Raw genomic sequence first — 26,880 nt, 5'->3', positions numbered from 1 at the left:
AGCAAAATCCTTGGGTATTGTTTGAGATTAACTTTTATTTGACAAGGATAGATTTTTAAGGGATTCTCTAGATTTGCATAACGTACCACCATCAGGGGTTATCCTAGATGCAGGAATGAGCCAAGGCTACTGAATTTTTCTAGTCCTGCTTTTGAAACAGGCAAAGGTATATGATCTCTGTCCTCCAGTTTGCTATCTGCCAGCATCTCACCCAAAGTCATGGAGTTTGAGGATGTCAACATCAAATAAGAGGTCATACACTACACAAGTTCCAGCTGACAGTGGCTGCTTGAAATGGGAAGAGGTCCATTCTCCAGCAGTAACATTTGAAGAGCACAAAAAACTTGGGCATCAATAATAAATAAAATCAGAAAATGCTGGAAATACTCAGCAGGTCACGCAGCACCTGTGGAGAGAGAAACAGAGTTAACGTTTCAGGTCAGAACTGACGAAGGGTCATCGACCTAAAACGTTAACTCACTCTCTTTCTCTCTCTCTCTCTCTCCCCACAGATGCTACCTGACCTGCTGAGTATTTCCAGCATTTTCTGATTTTAATTCCCATTTCCAGCACCTGCAGTATTTTGCTTTTGTAAGAGTCAATAATATTGGACAGTGAATAATGGAGTGTGATTTTATGTAGCATTTATTATTTCACTTTTAGAACTGCATTCAAATGTCATCCAAACTGACACCAAACCTTCCTTTTTGGATTTTTGTTGTTGTTGCTATAATGCTCTTAAAATGTGACATAACTGACATGGAGCAAAATGTGGAAAAATGTCCCATTCCCCAATCAATTCAGTCTTTCACTAAGAACAAAACCACGTGACCTGACCATATAACTCATGTAACAAGCTGCATGTAGCATCCAATGGTTGGATTACAAACTCAATTACTCTGTATTCATCAACTTGAAGCCATATATTTTCTCATAATATATCCTAGAGAACATTCTGGTGATCGATTGCAAATAAGTCCCTGCTAATCAAGGACATCGCAAAGGGATCAAAATCTTTTACTTAGACCACAGCTCGGAGGTAATGCAACCCTCCTGACAGCAGGGAAAATGATTTACATTTTTTTGTAAACTTTATTTTCTGGTGAGGGGTTGTTGATTGCTATCAGTTTCAAGCAGTGCCTGGTCAGGTATAATACACTTTGGATGTAGATGGGGGACTCTCTCTGCTCAGCTAATAAGTTGCCAACCCTCCAGGATTGTCCTGGAGTCTTCAGGAATTAATGGTTAATCTCCTGGACACGGCTGCGAGCGACCCGGGAGAAAAATCATAGAGGGATTAGGAAAATTAACCTGGTTTATTTTCAATTTCTTTGAACACTTTTGCTCATTAGTTTATAAAAATATTAGACATGCGAAAAAGGCCGATAGACTGGTTTGGTGGTGGGAGATCTGATGATGAATCCTCCAGGAATATGTTTAACCAAAGTTGGCAACTGTCAACTCCAACCTCAAAAGTACTTGCTACTGCAACAGAGTAACATTTTTCCATTTCCCTCACCAGCCATCCCGTGGTCTCGCTTGAGTTTTGGGGATTAGGGGATATTTATGCAGAGCTTTGCCCCAGGAAATTTAATGAACGGTTTATGGTCTGTGGAAGGAGCACTTCTTTCCATAGACCGTGTATATTCTACCCAAGTTCATTGAGTTAGCTGATCACAGCTGGCGTGGCACTACTATTGGTACCCCCGGGCTAGAGCGGGGAAAAGTCCGCTTGGGTTCCTGCCCGGATTGTTTTTCAGTGAGCCTTACTGAAGAGTGTGTCTCTGTTCTCCAACTATCACCCCGTCTCCAACTTCACTGCTCTGCTGCCCTCACCCAAGCTCATGCTGCACAGAAGCTCCCTAATCACATCCAAGGATCACCCTTGAACTTCACCATCTGACCTGGCAGTTTCTACCTCAGCGGTCTCAGTTACGATAACAACAAATAACATTTATCTGCAACCTCTAATGTCCCAAGGTGCTTTACAGAAGAAAAGAGAAACAAATACATGAAAGGGTTAAAGGAGCAGGAGGTTTGTTTTCCTTGTTTCCCTCTGCACCTATCTCCCTCTGCCTACGACCAGCCCCAAGCTGTGTGGAGCCTTGGAGTCCTGTTCTGCTGTGAATTTACCTTCGCCCTCCCTCTCCATCACCACGTCTGCTTATTTCCATCTTCATAACATTGCCTGCTTCTAACCTGAGCTCACTGTCAATACATCTATTTGTACCTTCATCAACTCTAGACATGATTTCTCCAATTCCCCCCCTTGTTGACCTTGTGACTGCTATAAATTCCTACTGACCTAAAGCTTGCCACTGGCATCCTGCCCTGCCCTACGCCCCAGTGTCTAATTAACCTCATCCTCACTGACCTGTACTGGCTCCATCTCCCAGTGCAACAATATTAAAATCCTCCTCTTCAAATTCCTTCACAGCTTCACCCCAGCCTCTGTCTCTAAAACCCCCTGGTCCTTTACCTCTAGTCTCTTGTGCACTCTTTGCCCTCGTCCACCATTGGTAGCAGAGGCTTGTAACTCCATCCCTAACCCACCCCGCCACACTACCTGTTTCTTTGCATTTAAAAATCCATCCTTTAAGACCCATCTCTTCAAATCAATCTTTTAGTCTGTTCTCCTACCTATCCCAGAAAGGTTTTTGTATTTGTTTCTTTCTTCGTCGGTGAAGCACCTTAGAATTTTTTTCTACACTAAAAGGAATTATACAGATGCAGCGTCGGAAATCTGGAACCCTCGGGACCGAGGCCGGTCTGGATTCCAGACTTTTCTGGACTTTCGATCGTCTTTTTGAGGTCATGAATCCGGAAACACCCGAGCCCGGATTTTGGAATGTCAGAAAGGAGGGGGGGGCCCTGTCAAGGAGGTGTTCGGGCCGGCCCCGCTGTGGAGGAGGTGTTCGATCAAGCTAGCGAGGAGGCCCCCTGTGGAGGTGGTGTTCGGCCGGGCCCCATTGTGGAGGTGGTGTTCGGACGGGCCCCGGCGCGGAGGAGGTGTTCAGGTGGGCCCCCCCTGTGGAGGAGTTTGGCCGGCCCCGCCGCGGAGAGCTGTTTGGGTGGGCCCCGTCGTGGAGGAGCTGTACCGACGGGCCGACGAGGAGGCCCCGAGGTAAGGACAGCAGCGGTGAGCAGGGAGAGGTGAGGCCAGAGGTCGGCAGGGTTGGTGGGTCCGGATTCCTGAACATTTTACAGATTTCGAACGACCCTGCCACCGATCGGTCCGGAGTCCGGATTCCGGAACTCCAGATTTTCGAGGCTGCAGCTGTATAACATGCAAGTTATTGTTGCGTGGAGGTCAGGTGAAGACAACAATAACTTTGTTAATGTAGGAAATGTCTCATGAGGCATAATCAAAACAAAATGGATGGCAAGCCAAAGAAAGAGATATTAGAACCAAAAGCGTGGTCATATGTGATACCTCCAGTGATTGAACAGCCAACAATCACTGTGTGGGATCATACATGAGGAATGACCACTTGGGCGAGCTGCACCAATGTGGGCCTGCATTCACCAGACGTCAGGAGTAGGAGCTCGGATTTCACCCTTCGTTTGTCATGTGGTACTGAGGCTAACTAAAGCATCTGCGACACCACCCTAACAGAGATCAGACATCGCAATTAATGAGCTGATAGTATGTAAAGCTGCGATAGATCGTTGCAGAGCAATTGCACATTATAAGTTTCGGTGTCATAACCACATGCGCGATATCAGTCATGTAATCAGAGGAAGCATATTACAAGGTAATTATTCACTTATTTTGTATTTATTAATCAAAGAAAAACATAGTTTATCCAGACAGAGTGCGTGCATCAGCCAGCAGTGCATTTTGAGGTGAATCAAATTTGTCATTTGAGAACCTGACAGATCTGACTGTAGGCACACTGTTTGTTCCACGAGCTCTCTCATTATCTTTTTTTTTGGGCTGAAAAGTTGCGTGGCTGTCACCAGGGGTGGAGGTGTCTGCTACGAATCGCATTATTTGTTAATGCCACTGTCAATTTCAGGTACTTGATATTAAAATCCTTGTGAAGTGACAAATATGCAAGAAAAAAAATATCCTTCAGGGACTCAAGTGCACAAAATGGGAAAAAAAAGTATAATAAAAATGTCTTTGTTTCCCAGAAATTAATAATGAAGGAGGACTTCAGTTCTTTAATTTTTTCTCCAAAAACAAAACTTTTGATAATTGACTGAAGGGAGTGAATTACTCCTTTGAGAAGGGAGTTGGGGGGTTGGGGTGCTGCTTGGCATACAATTAGAACAGTCTGAGTAAACACACTGCCTGGTGTAAGTTTGAGCCATGCAGACTAGAATGGTCCCAGGTTTGATCTCTGCTCTGCAATCTGTGTTAGCTATTCCCAGCCAAGGCAGCGGCAGGGATGTTGCAATTGTGCTTTGTGCTCCCTGGGCTGCTGTTCGCAGCCAGGGTTTATGCTCTGATCGTTATCCAGTGACTCCTGTTGGGCAGTGGGCGCCTGTGTGGAATTTGGGTCAGGATCACCTGAAGAATGGGGACTTGGAAGAGGTACTGGGAGCTGGTCGATGCTCATGAAACCGGGCCTCCACTCGAGTCCGTGTCTTTAAGCGGGGTGGGAAATTTGGAAGACAAAAGTTTAGTGAAGATTCCCCCCAAATATTCTCCCCCTAAATACCTAGACAACCTGAAGCAAAACCAGATATAACATGGCCTATTTTATGAATACGCACTCCTTGTGCAGAACCTCAGCACTTGGGAGAGTATACCAGCTAATAATGGCCGTGCATCTCACGGTTTACCATCTACACGTTTTGTTGGTTGCATTTAACTTCTTTTTGTTGATATAAGGCCAGTGGGGTGCATTTTCCAAACGTGACCTCTGGCTCACCTCCCTCCCCCTCCCCTCACACCAGGAAATTGCAGGTGCACGTCCCACAAACTGCAGCCTCACTTCTTGCCCATCACAGCCGCTCAACCCACCCATAACCACAAAATTGCAAGGCGCATCAAATATGATGTCCACCCATGTGTACTTTCCATGCAGGACCAGGAACCCGATTTATTCCCCCTCCCTCATCCAGGTGCATCGTCCAATGCTGCCTCCTCTACTGGTGCCCTAGCAACATCAACTACCTCAGTCAAGACACCCGGTTGATGGTGCCGTGCCACACTAAGAAATGGATTTCCCCACTGAGCCACCTGGATCAGTTAAAGAATATAGATTAATGTTGGAGATTGTCGGCCGGCGTGGACACGATGGGCCGAAATGGCCTCCTTCTGCGCTGTAAATTTCGATGTTTCTATTGTTACAAATTTCAAGTCTGCACTAAATATTCTTTTGGGCTCAATGTCATCGGTCACTCCTATAAGTGGACCTTGTGTCCTTTATGAACTGAAGAGTATCTTTATTAGGAATAGGAGTAGGCCATTCAGCCCCTCAAGCCTGTTTCGCCATCCAATTAGATCATGACTGATCTGTACCTCAACTCCATTCACCTGTCTTTGCTCCATATCCCTTGATACCCTTACCTTATTGTCCAATATCTAGTTGCATGTCTCCGCAAGATCCTGCAAATCCCCTGGGAGGACAGGTGCACCAACATCAGTGTCCTTGCCCAGGCTAACATCCCCAGTATTGAAGCACTGACCACACTCGATCTGCTTCGCTGGGCAGGCCACATAGTTCGCATGCCAGACAAGAGACTCCGTAAGCAATTGCTCTATGCGGAGCTCCTTCACGGCAAACAAGCCAAAGGTGGGCAGCGGAAACGTTACAAGGACACCCTCAAAGCCTCCATGATAAAGTGCAACATCACCATTGACAGCTGCGGGTCCCTGGCCGAAGACCGCCCTAGGTGGAGAAAGTGCATCGGGGAGGGCGTTGAGCTCTTCGAATCTCAACGCCGCGAGCATGAAGAAGTCAGGCGCAGGCAGCAGAAGGAGCGTGCCGCAAAACGGTCCCACCCACCCCTTCCCCTGACGAATATCTGTCCCATCTGTGACAGAGTCTGTGGCTTTCCTATTGGACCGTTCAGCCACCAAAGAACTCACTTTAGGAGTGGAAGCAAGTCTTCCTCGATTCCGAGGGACTGCCTATGATGATGATGATGCATGACACCATGACCCAGGCTATGTAACAATAAGACCCCTCACTGTGTGTACTGGACACTGTAATCTTTCATGTGCCATCACATTTGTTTCACATATCTTTCTGAAAGTGGTCATATAAACACTCTGGTGAGTTGAAGCCAATTGTGGACAATAAATTGGCTAAATTTTACATTAAGTATAGAAATGAACAGAATACGTTTCAGTGAGATTCAATCAATTCCCTACTTGCTCCTTATACCATAAAACGTAACAAAATATGCAACACTATCTCTGCTAATAGGCTTAATTTGCTTTACGTGTCAGCAATCCCTAAACTGACTGGAACTAATCTTACTTCTAAGCCTGCATGTGTTCATGCTTTGGCCCAGAGCTTCGCAACATCTCTCAGTAACTGGAGAGGAAGCAAGACCTCTGAGCCTCTACCTCTCTCACCATTCCAGATCCGAGCTGCTGACTGCCTTTTTCTAGAGAGAGCAAGGCAAAAGCTGAGCTCTGCTCTCCATGTTAAGCTCATTGAGCTGCCAATCAAATCTACCACCTTGAATGAAAAACCTCCCCCCTTGGTCAACCACATTGCCGATGTAGCCAGGCCCCCTGCCGTTGCTGCTGAATGATAAAGGTGTGAATATCCCCAGGAAGTATTGGATGACCTCCATTATCTCAAACTAATCGGATATGCAAGAATACACAAATGGTATTCCAGCTAATTCCTCCTAAACAGCATTCCACATAGCTTGTGGTGTTCTAAATGTTAACTCTTTGTGAACTGAATGCAACTCCATAGCATCTTCATAACAAAAAATTTAACCAAATTCCCTTCCAGGCCACATAGGTAAAAATCATGAAATGTTACAGCTATAAAAGCAGATAAACATTGCCCGCAATTTCCTGATGTGATTTCCTAAGCTCTGGAATTTCTTCCCTAAACCTCTCCGCCTCTCTACTTCCTTTAAGACACTCCTTAAAACCTGCCTCTTTGACTAAGCTTTTGGGCATCTGCCGTAATTTCTTTTGATGTGGCTCGGAGTCAAATTTTTTGTTGTTGTCTTATAACACTCGGCTAAAGGCACTATATAAATACAGGTTGTTGTTGTTGTGTGCTAGTGCTGAGTGAGGTTCCCTACTGCCAGTGCATACTCAGAAAATTATCCCCAACAGCTTCATATAATATTCTACAGTCTTATTTGATCTTATTTATATTTTATATCTCTATATATATATATATATATATAATGTCTTATCACTACCATATATAAAACATAAATATGCGGATTAACACTAATGAATTTACATTTAATATATGACTTAATACTGTATATCAGTTTTAATATATGGCTTAATACTCCTGTGTATAAATGTATCTATCTGGGCTAACATCCCTTTAAAATAGTGAGCTGAGAAATGCCACACCAATTTGTCTTCTATTTCTGCCACAAGTCGACATTCTAATCCTCATTTACATGCTGCAATCACATTCAGCTTGACTCAGGAAGGTGCAAACTGATGATCCTTGCGTAGTATTTACATATATGTTCCATGCTAAATTCAATGATTGGTACAATGCAAGCATTTAGGTTAGTGAAAGAAAATTCCAGAAGATTCATTTTTGGAAGTTAACAAACGTGCAAGTTCCTAAAGACATTGAGTACTCAACAAGGTTAATCGGCGCTGTTTCATTTGGTGATGTGTGCCACTGGCAAACACTTGCTTCAGGTGTTTTTTTAATGTAGTTCACCACTCGTTTACTTTGAACATTCTCCCACTTTTGTGAACACGGTACTGGGGTCGGAAGCCCCTCTCTATATTTTGTGTATTTTCCATTCCCTGTTCTCCATCTGCTTGGCCTGATGCCTGGAGTTATGAAGCTGGGTGCACAGCCTGCTCGTAGGCTAATGCCAATGTTGCCGTAACCGTGTGTCAGGGATTTCCCAGGGATGACTGCCCCTCCGACTTTCTCGCCACCCAGATGGAGATGCCACCATCCTCATTCAATGACTTCCAGCATAGAGCGGGAATGAAAAAAGATACTTACTTTCTCTTTCCGACACCAGCCATCCCGTAGCCTCACTGACTGACAATGGCCAATTCAGGGGCAGTTTGTTTTGTGGGCTTATGCCAACCAGGTACTGGAATGAAGCTGCCCAGCTTCTGATCCATTAAACCTCTGAGGGGATAAATCCAGCTGAGGTGGATAGTTTGAAGTTTTGATTAAATTGAGACTTAAATAATTGGTCAGATTGGCTTGTCACATTTATCAAACATTGACCTTTGATCTCTTCATTGTTTACCTGCAGTTCTGTTTGTGTCCTCTGAACAGAATGAGTGCCTTTTCACGCATCCTCTGTCGCACTGAAAGTAGCCTGGGGAAAAGGCTAACCTTATATGGACATCTCGGCAGTATCTCAACAGACGTGAGACACCTGCCCGAATAAATAAGTGAACCCATCCCTTCAATTTGGGATAGGATCCAAGTTCTTCATGCTGGCGGGCAGGGACACGGAATGTTAAGGCCCTTGCCGATGATTTCCATCCCCAGAAGGTGGGGGGGTGGGGCGTGTGCCGTGCCCGTCTGAAGGAATCGGCATGGGGGTCTGTGCCCATTTTATGGTCAGGTCGAGTTTAAATGGATTCAGCGAGCGGTCAGCGCTAACCACACTCCCTGCAGGAAGCCCACGGTTTTGGGGGCAGGAAACCCAGTACGCAGCCGATTCTGGCAAGTCTTAAAAGGAAGCGAAAGAAAGCACCAGTCTTGCAGCATTTTTGGCAGCACCTATAGCAGCAAGGACAGTATGGAACCAGCTGCAAAGACTTAGACCCACCTGAATCTAACTAAGAGTCGGCAAGGTCTGGGCTTCTTACAAACCCGCAGAAATGCGTTTGCTCCCTCAGTGGATCAGCTGATAAAGGGAGTGAGAAGCTGACACAGGCCAGGGAGAGCTCGGGTTGGATCCCCAATCGTGTTGGAAGAGTTTGAAGGTGGACATTGGCAGAGAACAGGTTCAGGCTTGGCAGTGATGCCTTCCACGGTTGAATAACATGTCACCACTCAGCGCCTTGGCGCCATTTGAAGGATGGCCACTTGGGCAAGGTAACTTTGGCCAACTGGCACCTGTGGAACTGTGCTCCAGCAAGGAGTCAACACCTTCAGGACAGAAGGGGAGAAAGTTAGTGGGAAAGGGAACACAAAAAAAATCTGTAAGAAGGAATGCAAACAGAAACTAGGTAAACTCTCGGAATGGAACAATTAATGACACTAGTTAGCACTCAGATCAAAGTGTGATGAGCTGAGATCAGCTTGGAATAAACTGGTCTTAAAATCTAAGCTAAGGCTTATTCACTCAATCCTAATTGCGGACATGAAGCTTTGCTTTTATTTTGGACCCGTTTTCGTCCTGATTCTTCTGCTGAAGGGGCCGGCTTATTCTGAGGTAGATCTCCACAGGCACCAGCCACCCTGGTCCAAGTGGCCAGTCTAGGCAGCGAGTGTGAGCAGGTTATTTAGTTGGGAGCGGGGAGACTGCCACAGCTGAGCCCATCCCAATCTGCCATTCACACATGTATACTATCCAGCAGGAGCTAGTGGTTGACAATCAGGACGGGGAATGCTAGCTGATTATTGTCCCCTTCCCTTATCTACAGTCCCTCAAGTCAAAAAAAGAAAGACTTGCATTTACATAGCACCTTTCACGACCACCGGACGTCTCAAAGTGCTTTACAGCCAATGAAGTGCAGTCACTGTTGCAATGTGGGAAATGTGGCAGCCAATCTGCGCACAGCAAGCTCTCACAAACAGCAATGTGATAATAACCAGAGAATCTGTTTTAGTGATGTTGATTGGGAGATAAATAATCGGCCAGGACAACAGGGATAAACCAACTGCTCCTCCAGCTGAGAGCAGAGACTGGAGACCAAACCTGGGACTGTCAAATTCTGTACAGTTCTGTACCACGGCAAGCGGTCCATTTATTCAGTGACTTAGCATGACGGCTCTTTGAGAATAATTATAAATATCTTTTAAAGGATGATGTCCAACCTGTGCTGAGTTAACTAATCTCAACTGGTGTTGCGCTCGAGTGCTAGAATTGGCAACAGCACCCCAGAGAGCTGGGGATCAGTCAATGTGCCTAATCCTCATCATCATAGGCAGTCTCTCGAAATCGATGAAGACTTGCTTCCACTCTAAGAGTGAGTTCTCAGGTGACTGTACAGTCCAATGCAAGAATTACAGTCTCTGTAACAGATGGGGCAGACACTGGTTGAAGGAAAGAGTGGGTGGGGAGTCTGGTTTGTCACAGGCTCCTTCCGCTGTCTGTGCTTGGTTTCTGCATGCTCCCGGCGACGAGACTCAAGGTGCTCAGCGCCCTCCCGGATGCTCTTCCTCCACTTAGGGTGGTCTTGGGCTAGGAATTCCTAGGTGCCAGTGTGGATGTTGCACTTTATCAAGGAGGCTTTGAGGGTGTCCTTGAAATGTTTCCTCTGGCCATCTGGGACTCGCCTGCCATGTAGGAGTTCTGAGTAAAGAGCGCTTGCTTTGGGAGTCTCAAGTTGGGCATGCGGACGATGTGGCCCACCCAACTGAGCTGGTCGAGTGTGATCAGTGCTTCGATGCTGGGGCAGTTGGCCTGATCGAGAACACTGACATTGGTAGGTCTATCCTCCCAATGGATTTGCATAATCTTGCGGAGGCAGCGCTAGTGGTATTTCTCCAGCGCTTTGAGGTGTCTATTGTATATGGTCCATATAGGAGAGTGGGTATCACTACTGCCCTGTAGACCATAAGCTTGGTGCCAGATTTGAGGTCCTGGTCTTCAAACACTCTCTTCCTCAGGTGACCAAAGGCTGCGCTGGCACACTGCAGGTGGTGTTGGACCTCATCGTCGATGTCTGCCTTTGCTGATAGTAGGTTCCCAAGTATCTCCAAGTTTGCAGATGTCACTAAGCTGGGTGGCAATGCGAGCTGTGTGGAGGATGCTAGAAGGCTGCTGGGTGACTTGGACAGGTTAGGTGAATGGGAAAATGCATTACAGATGCAGTATAAAGTAGATAAATGTGAGGTTATCCACTTTGGTGGCAAAAACAGGAAGGCAGAATATTATCTGAATGGTGACAGATTAGTAAAAGGGAAGGTGCAAGGGTTTCATGGTACATCAGTTATTGAAGGTAGGCATGCAGGTACAGCAGGCAGTAAAGAAAGCTAATGGCATGCTGGCCTTCATAGTGAGGGGATTTGAGTATAGGAGCAGGGAGATCTTACTGCAGTTGTACAGGGCCTTGGTGAGACCACACCTTGAGTATTGTGTGCAGTTTTGGTCTCCTAACCTGAGGAAGGATATTCTTGCTATTGAGGGAGTGCAGCGAAGGTTCACCAGACTGATTCTCGGGATGGCAGGACTGACATATAAAGAAAGACTGGATCAACTAGGCTTATAGTCACTGGAATTTAGATGAATGAGAGGAGATCTCATAGAAACTTATAAAATTCTGATGAGATTGGACAGATTAGATGCAGGAAGAATGTTCCCGATGTTGGGGAAGTCCAGAACCAGGGGTCACAGTCTAAGGATAAGGGGTAAGCCATTTAGGACCGAGATGAGGAGAAACTTCTTCACTCAGAGAATTGTGAGCCTGTGGAATTCTCTACCACAGAAAGTTGTTGAGGCCAGTTCGTTAGATATATTCAAAAGGGAGTTAGATGTGGCCCTTACGGCTAAAGGAATCAAGGGGTATGGAGAGAAAGCAGGAATGGGGTACTGAAGTTGCAAAATCAGCTATAATCTTATTGAATGGTGGTGCAGGCTTGAAGGGCCGAATGGCTTACTCCTGCACCTATTTTCTATGTTTCTATGTTTCCCAAGATATGGAAAATGGTCCACGTTATCCAAGGCTGCGCCATGCATTTTGATGACCGGGGGGGCAGTGCTGTGTGGTGGGGTCAGGTTGGTGGAAGACCTTTGTCTTACGAATAAGGCCCATGCTTTCGTACGCCTCGGTGAAGATGTTGATGATGGCTTGGAATTCAGCCTCTGAATGTGCGCTGACGCAGATGTTAGAATTGGCAGCAGCACACCAAAGCTGGGCATCGGCCAGTGTCCCTAACCACTGTCCAGTTTGCTGGCAACAGCAACAGCATCTGTACTTCAAAAATAATTCTGTGTAAAGCTTTTTAAGCCGTGTTGACACGATCAGTGGCTATATAGATTAGTTATACATTATTAGCATTACCTAATGTGCCTATTAGTGGAAAGTGCACACACATTGATATCACACGAGGATATGGTTCTGTTTGGAAGTGATTCTAGCCCCTCTTCGCCACTGATGGGGTGAAATTGGCACAGGTGGGGGATGCAATAGGGTGACATCCCATTTCTCTATAATGGTTGCCCATTATAGGCCTTGCCCGATATTCACTTCCATTGACTTTAATAGGCTAAATATCGGGTGTGTTGTTTAACGGGCGGCACGTGACTCCGCCTGTTTGGTGTTGCCGCTCATATCCAATTCCACCCCGACTGTGCGTGTGAAGACTACTTGGGAGAGGTAGTGGAGAAGAGCTGGCCCCTGTGGAGCAATGTCCAGCACGAGCCATCGGCTTCAGGAGCAAGGAGGCAACTGGCCGGAAAATAGACAAGATATCTTAATCGCCTGAAACAGAAAAGCCCTCTGACCAGTCACAGAATGGCATGGATTAGTCACAGACAAGTCTAAGGGTGCTTTGGTGGTAATCTTTGGCAGCTGGTTCCTGTACCCAGCATTTCCCATAGCAGAGCTTTCTGGAATTTGCCAGACCAGAGGCCAGGAACACCCATTTTTCCCTGAGTCTCGGGATTAGTCGGCAGTCTAACTCCGGCCAGTAAATGCCCTGCAAGTATGATCTTTGTGGATGTTAATTTGTGCTTCACTGTTTTGTTAGCACGTGCACACCTAGGGCTGGATTTTTGGGTCATTTGCGACCGGGTTTTCGCCATGTTTTGACCCTCCGTGGCGAAAAATGGGGCGGTCAGCTGTTTTTTGTCCAGGCGCGATCCTCGGGTCGGTTTTTGCGGCGGTGCTTAGAAGCACCGTCGGGGAGAGCTGCACCGGGTGCGCAACGGCTCACATTGCGACACCGCTGCGAATTTTGAGTCTCAGCCGACCTGTACGCCGCAAAACGCGCCCCGCAATGATCACCAGGGAAAACACAGCGGTGCAGCTCTGCCGGCGGCGGTGAGTTGGAAAAACAGCAAAAAAAGCAAGTTGACGTTTTTATTTTTTAAAATCTTTTTGCAACGATTTATGAAGTAAGGGTGTTGAAGGGTGTTGGCAATGTTTTTTGAATGTTTAAAAAAAAAATGCCCCTCGCATGGCCTCTCTCGGAGCGCTCCCAGCCCCGCACTAAAGTTGGCGAGGATCCCGTTTTTGCGCCGAAAATAGTTCAACGCCTCCCTTTGTGCTGGCGCAGAGCCCAAATGACAAAAGTTAAGCAATTAATTGCTAGCGTTAATTGGGCGGTAAATTTCCCGCACCGCCTCTGCTTTTGCTTCGAAATCGGCAAAGCCGAAAATCCAGCCCTAATATGCAATCACATTGGGATGTAGCAGTGACAACACTACAGCTGTTTTCTAAAGGCTCGGCCTATATGTAAAAGGCTCTAACATTCACATTGTCTCATTCTTCTATCTTCGGGGGTGAGGGCAGTCCTCAGAAATATTTTAAAAAAGAGGGCTTAGGAAGAAGAAATGAATGGGCCCAAATTTCCCCAGGAGTTGCTTCGTTTTTTTTGGAGCAACTTGATTTTTCTGGAGTATCTTTTTAGTTGCAATTCTGGCCATTTAATTTGCGCCAGTGTAAGTGAGGTAGTTAGGTTTTTTTTTTTAATTTCGTTTTTTTTTCAAAAGGGGGCGTTCCCAGCCACTTGCGCCTGTTTTGGCCATTTAAGCGAGCTTGGCCAGCAAATAGTTGCTCCAAACTAACTTAGGCCAGCGTATGTTGCCACTTCTGTCCGCACAGAAAAACCTTACCTAGAGTTAAGGAATCGGCGCAAGTAACTACATTTAAAGCACCACCAAGCAGCAAACAAAGCACAAAAAGTAATAAGCATTCAATAAAAAATAAAGAACTGAAGTAAATTATTAAATTACCAAGTAAAGAACTGAAGTAAATCCTACCTTCAACTAAAGTCGGCAGCGGCTGTCCGGGCGGGAGTCCCTTCGGCCTGGGGTAGCTGCGGGAGGACGAGGCATCTTAAGGGGGGGGGAAGGGAGAGAGGGAGAATGCTCAACGCGGCAGGCTGGGGGGGCTGGGAGTGGTGTGTGCTAACCGCGGCATTTTAAGTGGGGGGGAGGGAAGAGGGGCATGTTGATACACCATTGCACATGCGCGGCTGCTCCATTGCGCATGCGCAACACTGCCGGCACTGAAACAGATATTGGACCCTAGCCCTGTACCCCTGCAGGGGGAGGGGGGGAAATTTGAGCCCATAATGTTTAAAGTGTCTGAAAAAGAGAAAAGGATTTTCTGTGTATTTGACAAACGATGTGAAAATTTACAGAAATCTACTTCAACCTACTCAATTTTTGTTGTGACTGATTTATAGGAGTAAAAGCCTGGGAATGCCTTTCGACCCTTTTCCTCATATGTATTACAGTGACTTGTTAATAGTTCTATTATTCACTACTGACTAGCTACAGCAAACAGATACTCTCAAAATGTTCACTTAAAACATATTTCAACAATACTGCAGTGACATAATGACATGGACTGAATACAAATGGACTATTATCTAAAGAATTCAAGATGCAACCTCCTATTTTTGTTGCCGTGTGAACTGTGTGCTCATTGAAGTGAGGGAGGTTAGTATTGAGAATCTGAATGCTTTCCAATCCAGGCACCCAGTGTCAGCATCAAGCACTCTGGTCAGATAAAGCACAATTAGGAGTAAAATAAAGCTCCTTCTTCTCGGTCTCAACAATATAGTTCAGCTCTAAACTCAGGTCACCGCTGACTACACCAGTGTAACAATTTTCTATTTCCCACACCAGATATCGTGCATCCTCTCTGAGTGAGGTTGCCAACTGAATGCCAGCTAGTTGCAAGTTAGGAACAGTTTTGCTCTGTGGGCTCATACCCACTCGCAACTGGATTGAGACTGCTTGTATTTATAGTCAACAAACAGAAGACACATTCATCCCATCAGTCTGGACTGGATTTAAACCAAGATCTGAGAGATAAATGTCCATGGCAGTACTCCGTCCTCTACTTGCGCTGTATTTAAATAGATTTATAAAATTAAACATTTGCGATCTTCACTTAGCAAAAGTTTGAACAGAAGGATTTATTTTATTAAGCATGGTCTCCTACTGGCTGAATGTATACCCAGCGCTGCAGTGAGCCACAAGGACCACGAAGATCCATGGTTTGATCTGTGGTCTGCGGTGAGCTAGTTGATTTTAACCAAGGCAGCAGATGAGGTGCTTCAAGTGGCACCTGAGCTGCTGGGTTAGGAAGGAGAAGAATCAGACGTTAAACCCCCATCTGCCCTCTCAGGTGGAAACCTTGGCTCTGCCTACCCTCTCAGATGGATGTAAAGGATCCCATGGCACTATTTTGAAGAAGAGCAGGGGAGTTATCCCCGGTGTCCAAGGCCAATATTAATCCGTGAACCAACATCACTAAATCAGATTATCTGGTCATTATCATAGGCTGACCATAAGTCCTCGTTTTCTGGAGACAGTCCCTGGATTAAGTACTGTGTCTCCACGCAAACAATGTCCCCTGAAGAGACCCCAGTTCAGAAAACTCATCCTCGTATAGACTCTTTTAAAACACTAATGTGCAGAAATCCCGGGGGAGAGAGATTCTCGGCCCATTCACACTCGGTTTGAGTTCAGGAATGGATTCCAGCAGCCAGTGGAAGGGAGGTGATGATGGCTGCCCCACCTTCCCACAATGCATCGTGGCGGAGAAAAGGCCCCATTGATAGCTTGGGCCGCACTTCACTCTGGGGGATTAAGTCACCTGAACCTGTGTTACTGTCAATAGTGATTGGCCAGAAGGCGGAACCTTTAATTTGTGTGGGAGAAGCCGAGGGTACGGTGAGAACTGGTGGATGAGTGGATTTACTTTACCTCAGATCAGTTTGGTGCATCGTGTGTTAAGGTAGGCTCTAAATTCTCCCACTGGGAAGCTTCTGAAACCTTCAGCTTGTTTGGAACAGATTTAAAATTGAGAAACTAAAAGTTCAGGTATTATGGACGATTATAGATGGTACAGCACTATTGCCAGAACACGCATAAGATTTAAGATTCGGTGTAAAGAGAAAATGGCGTCTCTACACTTATTCCACCAGTAGAAGCAACAAAGTCATCATGCTGGTTTTCTTGATGAGTGTCCTGGTTACTCTGTTGTACTCCCACCTTGTTTGTCCCCGGATTAGGTTTAGAAAATATGGTCACCCTACATTATCACATTGTTGTTTGAGACCCCTTGCTGGGCACAAATTGGCTACCATTTTTCCTACATTACAACAGTGTCAACACTTCAAAAAAATACTAAATTGGCTGTAAAACCTTTTGGGACATCCTGAGGTTGTGAAAGGTGCTATATAAATGCAAATCTTCCTTTTTTTCAGCAGAGATCCAACTCCTGATTACCATCTAGTGACCCCTGCTGGCAAATGTGTGGGTGTGCACGATGGCCGAGGACAGGATTGCGTGGGGCTGTCGGAGGCTTAGCCAGGCTGTTCACAGCCTTAGCATTCTATTTGACCTGGAGATGAGCTTCCGACCCCATATCCGCTCCATCACAAAGACCACCTACTTTCATCTCCGTAACATCGCCAGTCTCATATCTAGCCTCAGCTCATCTGCTGCTGAAACTCTTAGCCATACCTTTGTTACCTCTAGACTCAACTACTCCAATGTTCTCCTGGCCGGCATCCCACCTTGTACTTTCTGTAAATTTGAGCTCATCCAAAACTCTGCTGCCCGTATCCTAACTCGCACCAAGTTCCGTTCGCCCATCACCCCTGTGCTCACTGACCTACATTGGCACTCGGTCCAGCAACCCTTTGATTGTAAAATTCTCATCCTTGTTTCCAAATCCCTCCATGGCCTTGCCCCTCTCTATCTCTGTAGCCTTCTCTCACCCTACAACCCTCCAAGATTTCTGCACTCCTCCAATTCTGGCCTCTTGCGCATCCCTGATTTTCATCACTCCACCAATGGCTTGAAGCTATGGAATTCCATCCCTAAATCTCTCTGCCTTTCTACCTCTCTTTCTGACCTCTTTTCACACGCTCCTTAAACCCTACCTCTTTGACCAAGCCTTTGCTCACCTGTCCCAATATCTCCATATATGGCTCGACGACAAATGTTGTTTGATAACTCTGTGAAGCACCTTGGGACGTTTTACTATGTTTAAAGCACTACATAAATGAACATTGTAGTTGTTATGATGTTCTCTCCCCCTCCCTTCGATAAATACTGCTGACATGTATAAATTTGCATATAAAGACTGGCCACATGGGTGGGATAATGGAGTGAACCCATCACCCTTAGAATTGTACCCTCCACACTTTCAGGAGAGAAAGGGAGCAAGAACAAAAATATTCAAGCTGCTGAAAGTCTTTCACTCAATTCCAGAAGAGTGACATTTGAATTGATTCAAGAACACTTTTTCTGAGTTCTTTTACAATAACAGCCTACAGTCCTTGCAACATCAGAATCGCTGATTAGATTTCTGAAAAAACAATGGCCCGAGAATGTGCTAAGGATGTGCACTTGTAAATTAATAGAAGCTATATTCTCTTCTCTGTCATAGAAATTGAAAATAGAAAATATCTTAATCAAGGATTTACCATACATCACACACACTTAAAGTTGAAGTGTACATCCACTTTAAACAGCTACAACAGCAAAGAATTTGTCCACAGTTTGTGAAAGTAGCAGGCCAGGTAGATAAGGTGGTTAAGAAGGCATACGAAATGCTTGCCTTTATTAGCTGAGGCATAGAACACAAGAGCAGGGGGGTTATGCTTGAACTGTATAAAACACTGGTTAGGCCACAGCTGGAGTACTGCGTGCAGTTCTGGTCACCACATTACAGGAAAGATGTGATTACACTAGAGAAGGTAGAGGAGATTTACGAGGATGTTGATTGGTCCAGAGAACGTTAGCGATGAGGAAAGATTGGATAGGCTGGGTTTGTTTTTTTTGGAGCAGAGGAGGCTGAGGGGAGACCTTATTGAGGTATATAAAATTATGAGGAGCCTAGATAGAGTGGATAGGAAGGGCCTATTTCCCTCAGCAGAGGGGGTCAACAACCAGGGGGGCATAGATTTAAAGTAACTGGTAGGAGGTTTAGAGGAGTTTTGAAGGGAAATTTCTTCACCCGGAGGGTGGTGGGGGTCTGGAACTCACTTCCTGAAAGGGTGGTAGAGGCAAAAACCCTCACCACACTTAAAAAGGGCTTGGATGTACACCTGAAGTATCGTAACTTACAGGACTACGGACCAAGAGCAGGATTAGGCTGGATAGCTCTTCGTCGGCTGGTGTGGACATGATGGGCCGAAATGGCCTCCTTCCACGCTGTAAATTTCTACGATTCTATGATTCTAAAAGCAAATCAGAGTGGCGAAATGGAAAACTTCCTGATTGGTGCAGTATGGGCGCTGCTGAGGTTGAGCAGAGTAAATTAAGCTTTACTCTACATCCAACTGCGCGGCTACTGGCCTGAGGGTTCTTGATAGTGAAACTAGGGGCATGAGATGGAAATTGTCTCCTTCTCCAGCAAGCGTGAGTGCAGAATATGGAAAAAGAAAATGTTCAACTGTGGTGGGAATACTGTAGCTGTGTAAGCATAGAATCGTCTTCCTCGTGCACATTTATCTTGTGAAATCTGACCTCATTCTGCTTCGCCTGCTCAGAAGCTAATGGACATATTAGGATGGGAGTTTTTCCACCAAACTCACAGCCAGAATCGCTCCATTTACACAATTTTCACTCTGCATTTTATGCTGCAATTTAAAAGTACAGCTGCAGTGTAACTGAGGTTCAGGATGATACTCGTGGTGAGTTTTGAGTTGGCTGTGAAATATAAAGATTGACAGTAAAAGGTCCGACTCCACAGAGGAAGCTGCTCACAGCTGGTCTTTCCCAATGGAAAGGAGGCTGTAATTTGTCTGCCACCATTACTTTACTTGTTAGGCATGGTGAAACCGGCCAGCTGGAATTCCAAGCCCAGGCGCGAGTTCAATTTCATTTTACTGATTATTGCGAAACAAGACTTTTCTCAAGCAACGCTTCCAGGTGCAACTGGTGTATGAATGACGCGACTGAGAGAATACCCAAGTCAGAATTTACTGTCAGCAGGAATACACCACCTCCATTTGAGAACGTCCATTAAACAGCAGTTTTACTCCATGTCTCTGGGGTTTCCGCTCATCTATTGTTTCAGTTACAGAGGAAGACTCCCATGGAAATTCTACTCCGTTTGTCTCAGCTTTTATTGATGCAAAATCTGCCGTGTAATCCCCTCCAAGAATTGGTATCACAGCACTACTAGAAAAGCTTGGTTTGGTTCTGAGAGTTGTATTTATTATTTTATCTACTCAAGAAGTTAGGTAAAAGATGTTCTAAGATGACACCAAGATAGTCGGCATTGTAAGCAGTGTCGATGGAAGCATAACATTACAAAGAGATATTAAAAGACTAAGTGAATGGGCTAAACTGTGGCAAATAGATTTCAGTGTAGGCAAATGAGAGGTCATCCACTTTGGACTTAGAAAGGATAAAACTTTCTAAATTGTAAAAAGCTAGAAACAGTAGAAGTCCAAAGAGACATGTTCATTGATCATTAAAATGTCATGAACAGGTACAGAAAATAATGAAAAAGGCTAACACAATGCTGGTCTTTATCTGTAGAGGACTAGAGTACAAGGGGGTAGAAGTTATTTTACAGCTGTACAAAGACCTGGAGCACTGAGCAGTTCTGGGCATCACACCTTAGGAAGGATGTATTGGCCTTGGAGAGAGTGCAGCGTAGATTTACCAGAATTATACATGGACTCCAAGGGTAAAATTATGAGGAGATGATTCAAACCAGGGTTGAATTCCATGGAATTTAGAAGGTTAAGGGGTGCTCTGATTGAAGTTTTCAAAGTATTAAGGGGAACAGATAGGGTAGATAGAGAGAAACGATTTCTGCTGGATGAGGAGTCTAGGACTAGAAGCATTGTCTAAAAATTAGAGCCAGACCTTTCAGAAGTGAAGTTAGGAAACACTTCTACACAAATGACAAATTGGTAGGTCAATGGTTAATTTTAAATCTGAAATTGATAGATTTTTGTGAACCAAAGGTATTGAGGGATATGTGGCAAAGGCGGGTATATGGAGTTAGGTCACAAATCAGCTATGGTCTCATTGAATGCCAGAACAGGCTCGAGGGATTAAAAGGCCTATGCTTGTTCCTAATGTAAATATTATATCACTTTTAAATTATTCATTTGGTATTATTTGTATAATACATTAGCTTCATATTTTAAATGGTAAATTTCAAACAAGGGGGTCAAAATTCAGGTGCACCAGAAAGCTGGCGCACCTATGAGTTTTGGAGTGGTACTCACCGCTGGAACTCCTGGTGCGGTGAGTAGATCCATTTTCAAGACTTTGATAATTTTTTAAAGTCCTACAGGAAATGGATCACAATGGGGGCGTGTGCGTCACCACGCTCTCTGCCCTCCGTTAAGGGGAGAGATTCTTTCATTTTTTTAAACTTTGGCCACTGGGCCACCAGGGTTTTGGCCGGGCCAGTGGCCTGGCACCCAAGAGGGGGTGCGAGGCTGCCTATTGGTGGACCGGCCGAACCCAGGATCATTATTTTGGCAGCCGGCCGGCAAAACCTTTTCCATTGTGGCCGCGGCAGTGGGCCCTCCCCTTTGGCAGCCACGCTGCCGGACCGCACTCAGTGCAGAGATGGTGCACCGGTAGTAAAAACCTGTCGGGGGCATCGCGTGGCGGGGGATCGATGGATTCAGCTGAAAATCACTAGTAAGTATTTTTGTATTGCTCAACATTGGTGGTGAAACTACTTGGGCGAGATGGGGTCCAGGCCGAAAAATTCCCGACCTGAATTTAGGTCGGGTCGGTCTGTTGACCCCAAAGCGATTTTCGATTTTTAGGAATGGCCGTCGCAAACGGGCATTAATGGCTCTTTGAAACCCTGAATTTTGGTCACAAGGTCTGTAGTGATCAACTACCCAAGATGAGATCTCATGGAGGCATAGGGTAGTCCAACCAAATTACCGGTTCATTCGCCTGGGAATGTTACTGGATGCTTACCTAGAACTCAAGACAAGGGGAACATCTTGAGGAGTTGGGAGCCACCCTTGACAGTGACCTAAGAAATGTGAGCCAAAATAATTGACACACTGACTAGGTGAAGAAATTACATATAGCACTACATGTGCCTACGAAAACACAGAGTGATTGCAAAAGTGCAGAAGCTTTTTTAAAAATTCAGGTTTCCAAAATGTGAGCAAGCTAATTTGGAGAAAGCCACTATGCACAGCTTCCATGAGGACACAATGGGTAAATGCTCCATGTGGTGTGGGACTGAGCCATACTGAGCAGGAAGGTCCCCAGTTCAAATTCCCAGTTTGTACTAAGTTAGCTGATTTTAGGTGATAGAACAGTTGGGTGCCAATTAGGCTACGCTTATTAGCTACTCTGCTAGCTAAAGAGAAATATATTCAGCTTAGGTTCCCGCTCCTGATTGGTGTCCGATGACTTGTGCTGGAAATGGCACATTGTGTGAAGGTCAGATATGGACAGGATCAAGCTGTGATATTCTCCATTGTCAAATAGGCTGTGGACATTTACTGCCTAGACTCACAAATAAGGGGCCCAAATTTGGCCCATCCGTTTTTTTTCGGCGCATTCACGTGAGATGTACCGACTTCCTAGAATCAAAACGCCGCCAAAATGATATCCCCGGATTCTGGCCCCTCTGTCGACTCTCCTGGGGCTTGGCACGGCATGGTGAGTCCATTGGGGGGGGGGGGGGGGGCGGAGCTAGGGCCCTGTGCCTAAAAGAGTGCCGGCAGTTGTCCGCATGCGCAGTAGAGCATTCGCGCATGCGCAGTAGCTCCTCCCATGATGATAATGATGCGTGCTGCAGCGTGGGACCCACTGCGTCCCGCCCCTATCCTGAGCTGAGTGGCCTGCCGCACAGGCCGGCCCGCTGCCTTCCCGCACTGAGGCTACAAGAAACAGGTTGGTGCAGGGAGACTTTTGATCGCGGCGGGGGTGGGGGGGGCGGGGAAGGAGGGGAGTTTTGATCCGGGGGAGGAGAGAGGAGAGAGGAGAGTTTTGATTTTGGCGGGCGGGGGGGTGGGGGGGTGGGTGGTGATAACTGTGTAGCCAATAATTTTAATAAGCGTATTTAAGACTTTCCTTAACCCTGTTGATGAAAATACTTTCCTGCCGGGCAGGAGGTACTTCTATTTTTTATTTGGATATTTTGAAAAAATTATGTAAATATGTTTTGTCTCTTTATTTCTTTTATTTTTGTAGTTCAAGCTTTCATGAATGGTTCTGTTGTGTAGTAAATTAACTTTGCAAAGTTTGTCAGTCCTGTATAACTGTTTGATCCTATTCACATTTTTTAGTCAAGTCATTGAGTACCTACCTGTGCTGATTTCTTAACTCTCCACAAGGGTTTTCTGTGCGGCCACAAGTGGCCACATATGCTGGCCTAAGTTAGTTTGGAGTAACTATTAGCTGTCCAAACTGGCTTATATGGCCAAAACCTGCGTAGGTGGCTGGTAACACCCACTTTTGAACAAAAATAAACTAAACTAAAAAAATCCTAACTAACTCACTTACACTGACACAAATTGAATGTGCAAAATGGGGATTTTTAAGATACTCCAGAAAAATCAAGTTGCTCCAAAAAAAAACGGAGCAACTCCTGGGCAATTTTGGGCCCAAAGAATGGCCACTTGGGGAGAGGTAGGACAGGACCACTAGTGCCTGTGGAACCAAACCTCAACAGGAGTCAGTGCCTTGCCGAGAGGAGAGGAAGATTAAAGAACAAATAGCATCATGCGGGGTTAAAAATCTGGCATGGGACAGCAGAAGCAATCAAGAGGTCAGCAGTCATTTCCCCCAATGTGCCACATGCCATGAAACAACTTGTAGATTGAAAGGGTTAGTTTTGAAATCAGTTAGACAGATATTCGATCTAGCACAAATTCGGCCAAACCTGATATCTATTTGAATTCCAGACAAGCCTTTAGTCTTTTAGAATAATCTATTTTCAATATAGTTTGTTTGTAAATATGAATTGGAGCTGCACTGTCTGTGGAAAACTCACACAGATACAGTGGAAGGTTTGTGTAATGCTGTGTGCTTCCATTGTTTTGATAGAGAGAATACAACGGGGCCGAAATTCAGGGTCTCAGAAAGACCCATTACTGCCCGTTTGTGGCGGCCATGCATCGGATTCCCGTGACCGCCACTTTGTGATCAACTGGCCGCCCCGACCCAAATTCAGGTCGGGGCTTTTTCGGCCTGGACCCAATTCCGCCCCGATGCTGATGACCGCTGCAAGCGCATCTTCAGAACGCGCACCGCCGCTCTCCTCCACCTGAAAAATAAATCGAGCGAAATTCAGGTAAAAAAAATCATAGCCCTGCCACGCAGTGCTCCCGACAGCTTTTTCTGTCGGTGCCCTTCTGCTGACTGTGTGCGGCCTGGTAGTACCGCGACCCTTCAAGGACAGGTCCCACTGTCGCAGCCGTCCTGTATTTATTTTTGCCGGCCGACTTCCTGATCGGCCGGCAAGTTGGTGCCCACGGGTTTGGCCGGGCCGCCAACGGGCAGACTGGCATCCCGTCTTGGGTGCCAGACCGCTGGCTGGGCCGAAACCCTCCCTGGTGGCCCAGTGACTGAAGATTTAAAATGACGATTCTCTCCCTTTAACTGGGGGGAGATAGCACGGTGACGCACACACGCTGTGACATCGCCACCACTCCACCACTCATTCACAGCGGCGGAGTCCCGGTTCCGACCCAAATTCAGCCCCTCACAGCCTGCCTTCCTGTCGATCTCCCGCCCTGCCTTCCTGTCGATCTCCCGCCCCCACTACGACCGACTTCCGGTGGGACTTTGAAAAAATTTTGAAATCCTGAAAATCGATCCCCATGGATCCCAGCGGTAAATCCAGGTAAAAACCCATAGTGCGCCAGCTTTTTTGCGCAAGTGAATTTCAGCCCCAACTAGTGCCTAAGTGAACTTATCCCACTCAAAAAAAAATGTTTGGATCAAGAAAAGACCATTCAGCCCAATGGGCTACACATTCTCCCCAATTTATTTAATCTCTTGTGGGAGGTGAAAATTTCCCCAAAAAGCTGTGAAATTTCTCCTTCACCCCAGCAGGCACTGGGGCAAACACCAAGGAAGACCCTTCATGAAGAACCTCTCTCAACCTTCTGATTGCTTCTGGTCACTTACCAAACAATTAAAAACCAAACGGAGGTGCAACATTCATATCTGCCTAACCTTTCAAAAGAACATCAATGAAAGTTAAATATCTCTCGGTAAAATTTCTATACTCAACAAATTCCTACTGCCCACAACCCTTTGTTCTAAAAAGAGTATTTGAATACCTCATTAATCACAAGATGTTTGCAGAAGGACAAAAATGTGCTATTCAAAGTTCCATTTAATACAAGAAACCTATTCATTAAACCCAGCCTCCCAGAGTGTCACTGGTTGCACTTGAAGCCTGCTAAACTTGGCCTTTCTCTCTATTAATTGATCACCAGCTTGGAGTCAAAACTCCCAATAGATAAACTTTGAGAACAGCTTTCCTGCTTCCAAAGATCCTCAGTGGCCTCCAGCCAAGTGTGTTTGCAAAAGGAAATAGGATCCGCTTTGCGAGTGTAAAACCCTTCATGGAAAAACTTCCACTTAATAAAAGGCATGTCATTTCGCAAGTGTATTGACATCAAAATGTATGAAATGTGATGTAACAGATGGTATTAATTTAATATTCACATTACCAAAAATTAGGCTGTAAAGTTACATATATTGTTACTCTTCTTGGTTTATTCATTCAAACGAATGTAGCCAAAAGCTCCACCTCTCCCTCTCTGCAGGAACACTAGTGTCAATAGCAAAAGCATAAGAGTTTTTAGGAAAAGGCCATTAAGTCTAACAAGCCAATTTCTCTTTCATTTAGCTCAACTGCGTCTATCTACATGCTCACCCTCCCCCGATCCATTCTCTCTCCAGAAACACATCAAACTGTCTCTTGAACCCATTTGTACTATTTACTTCAATGCCTTTCCCTGGTAGTTTGTTCTGCAAATCTATTACTCTTTGGAGAAAAAGATTGTGTTTGACTTTCCTTCTTATTTGCACTGTTTTACTCATATCCCTTTGCTTTTGAACCCTACACCACAGTTGGTAATTTCCCCAGATTAACTTCATTAATGTACTAAAAAAAACAACTTGCTTCACTCGCACTAAATCTACTGGCAGTGTCTGACCATGCAGAAATGACACAGCTCACATGGTTGCGTTTTTATAGCTGTATATATGCCTCCTCAGTTCTAGAAGTTAGTGATGTGAACCCCATATTTCCAGGTGTCTGCACATATCCAATGTACCTGGCCTTGATGTTCCCCCTACATATTCCATCACATAATTCAGCCATTTTCTTCTTTGACTTCTTCTTGATCTATCACCAGCAACCTTTCCAGACAGTGATACCCGAAATAAATTTCTTTATAACTCCCAATGAATGTGCTCTCTTTCTCATCATAATTAACTCACTGCTACTCATTCTTCTCTTGTGCCGGTTCAAGGACTTTTGCTTTCAACAGAATGCTTTCGCACCACAATTTACATTTCTCCAATCCCCCTTTTATTTCAGAATTCAAGGTCCAATTTTCACATCTGCACAGTGCTGTTGACCAACCAAAACACTTAAATATTCTACTTATCTCCACCTTGATTTTCTGATTGCACATTGAACACATCCTCACTAAAACACTCACGCTCAGCCCGTTCGGAAAGTTCGGAGGATGTTTCCTTCTTGAATAATCTAAGTACAACAGAGGAAGCTTTTCTTTACAATTTTCTTCCTTTCTGCTCCTGAAGATGCCGTCTCATGCTGGATGATGTAACTACCTTTTAGAATTGACAGACTTGAGGAAGAAGGGAATTCTGCGGATAGGTGATTCCGGAGATCTACTCCCCAACATCCTACCTACTATGCACAAAAATCAACCTGAAAACTGTTTTAAACTGTCTTTGGCTGCATTAATGAGATTTTTAACCTGTCTCTCGCAAGAGATTATCCAACTGTCTTTCCTTGTAATATTTTCCAACTGCCCACCACTCTCTTGAACCAAACAGATTATTTTTATATTCTAAAAAGAGTTACCTGGACTTTGGGTTTTGAATACTTGACATCTCAAATTGAAAAAGGAATCATCAGTTAAGTGCAAACTGAAGCAATCACAAAGCCTGTAATATTTGAAAACTGCATGTTATACACTCTTACAAGCCTGTTACCAAGGAGACTATAAAAACAAACTTCACAACATTGCATCAGGATAATCCAGGTACAAGAGGCTATTTCGTTCCTTCGCATAATAACACAGCCACTAAGTCAAAACCTGGACAAAAATAGTTAATTTGTCACATACACTTTTGGCAATAGTGAATTTATTAATTTCTGGTTTCCCTGCCCAACAAAAAAGGGTGATGTGAGCAATGAAGGTGCAAGATTTA

General features: G+C 45.2%; 1 protein-coding gene across 1 annotated transcript in view; it reads right to left on the bottom strand.

Annotated features, from left to right (window-relative positions):
- The window catches only part of sema6bb (sema domain, transmembrane domain (TM), and cytoplasmic domain, (semaphorin) 6Bb), a 454,736-nt gene that overhangs the window by 363,816 nt on the left and 64,040 nt on the right, over positions 1 to 26,880 (bottom strand). The gene's annotated exons all lie outside the window — the stretch shown is intronic.

This window comes from Pristiophorus japonicus, chromosome 18 (assembly GCF_044704955.1).
Source record: "Pristiophorus japonicus isolate sPriJap1 chromosome 18, sPriJap1.hap1, whole genome shotgun sequence".
Lineage (NCBI taxonomy): Eukaryota > Metazoa > Chordata > Chondrichthyes > Pristiophoridae > Pristiophorus > Pristiophorus japonicus.
Note: the sequence above shows the minus strand (reverse complement) of the source record. Positions and strands in the feature narration are given on the sequence as shown.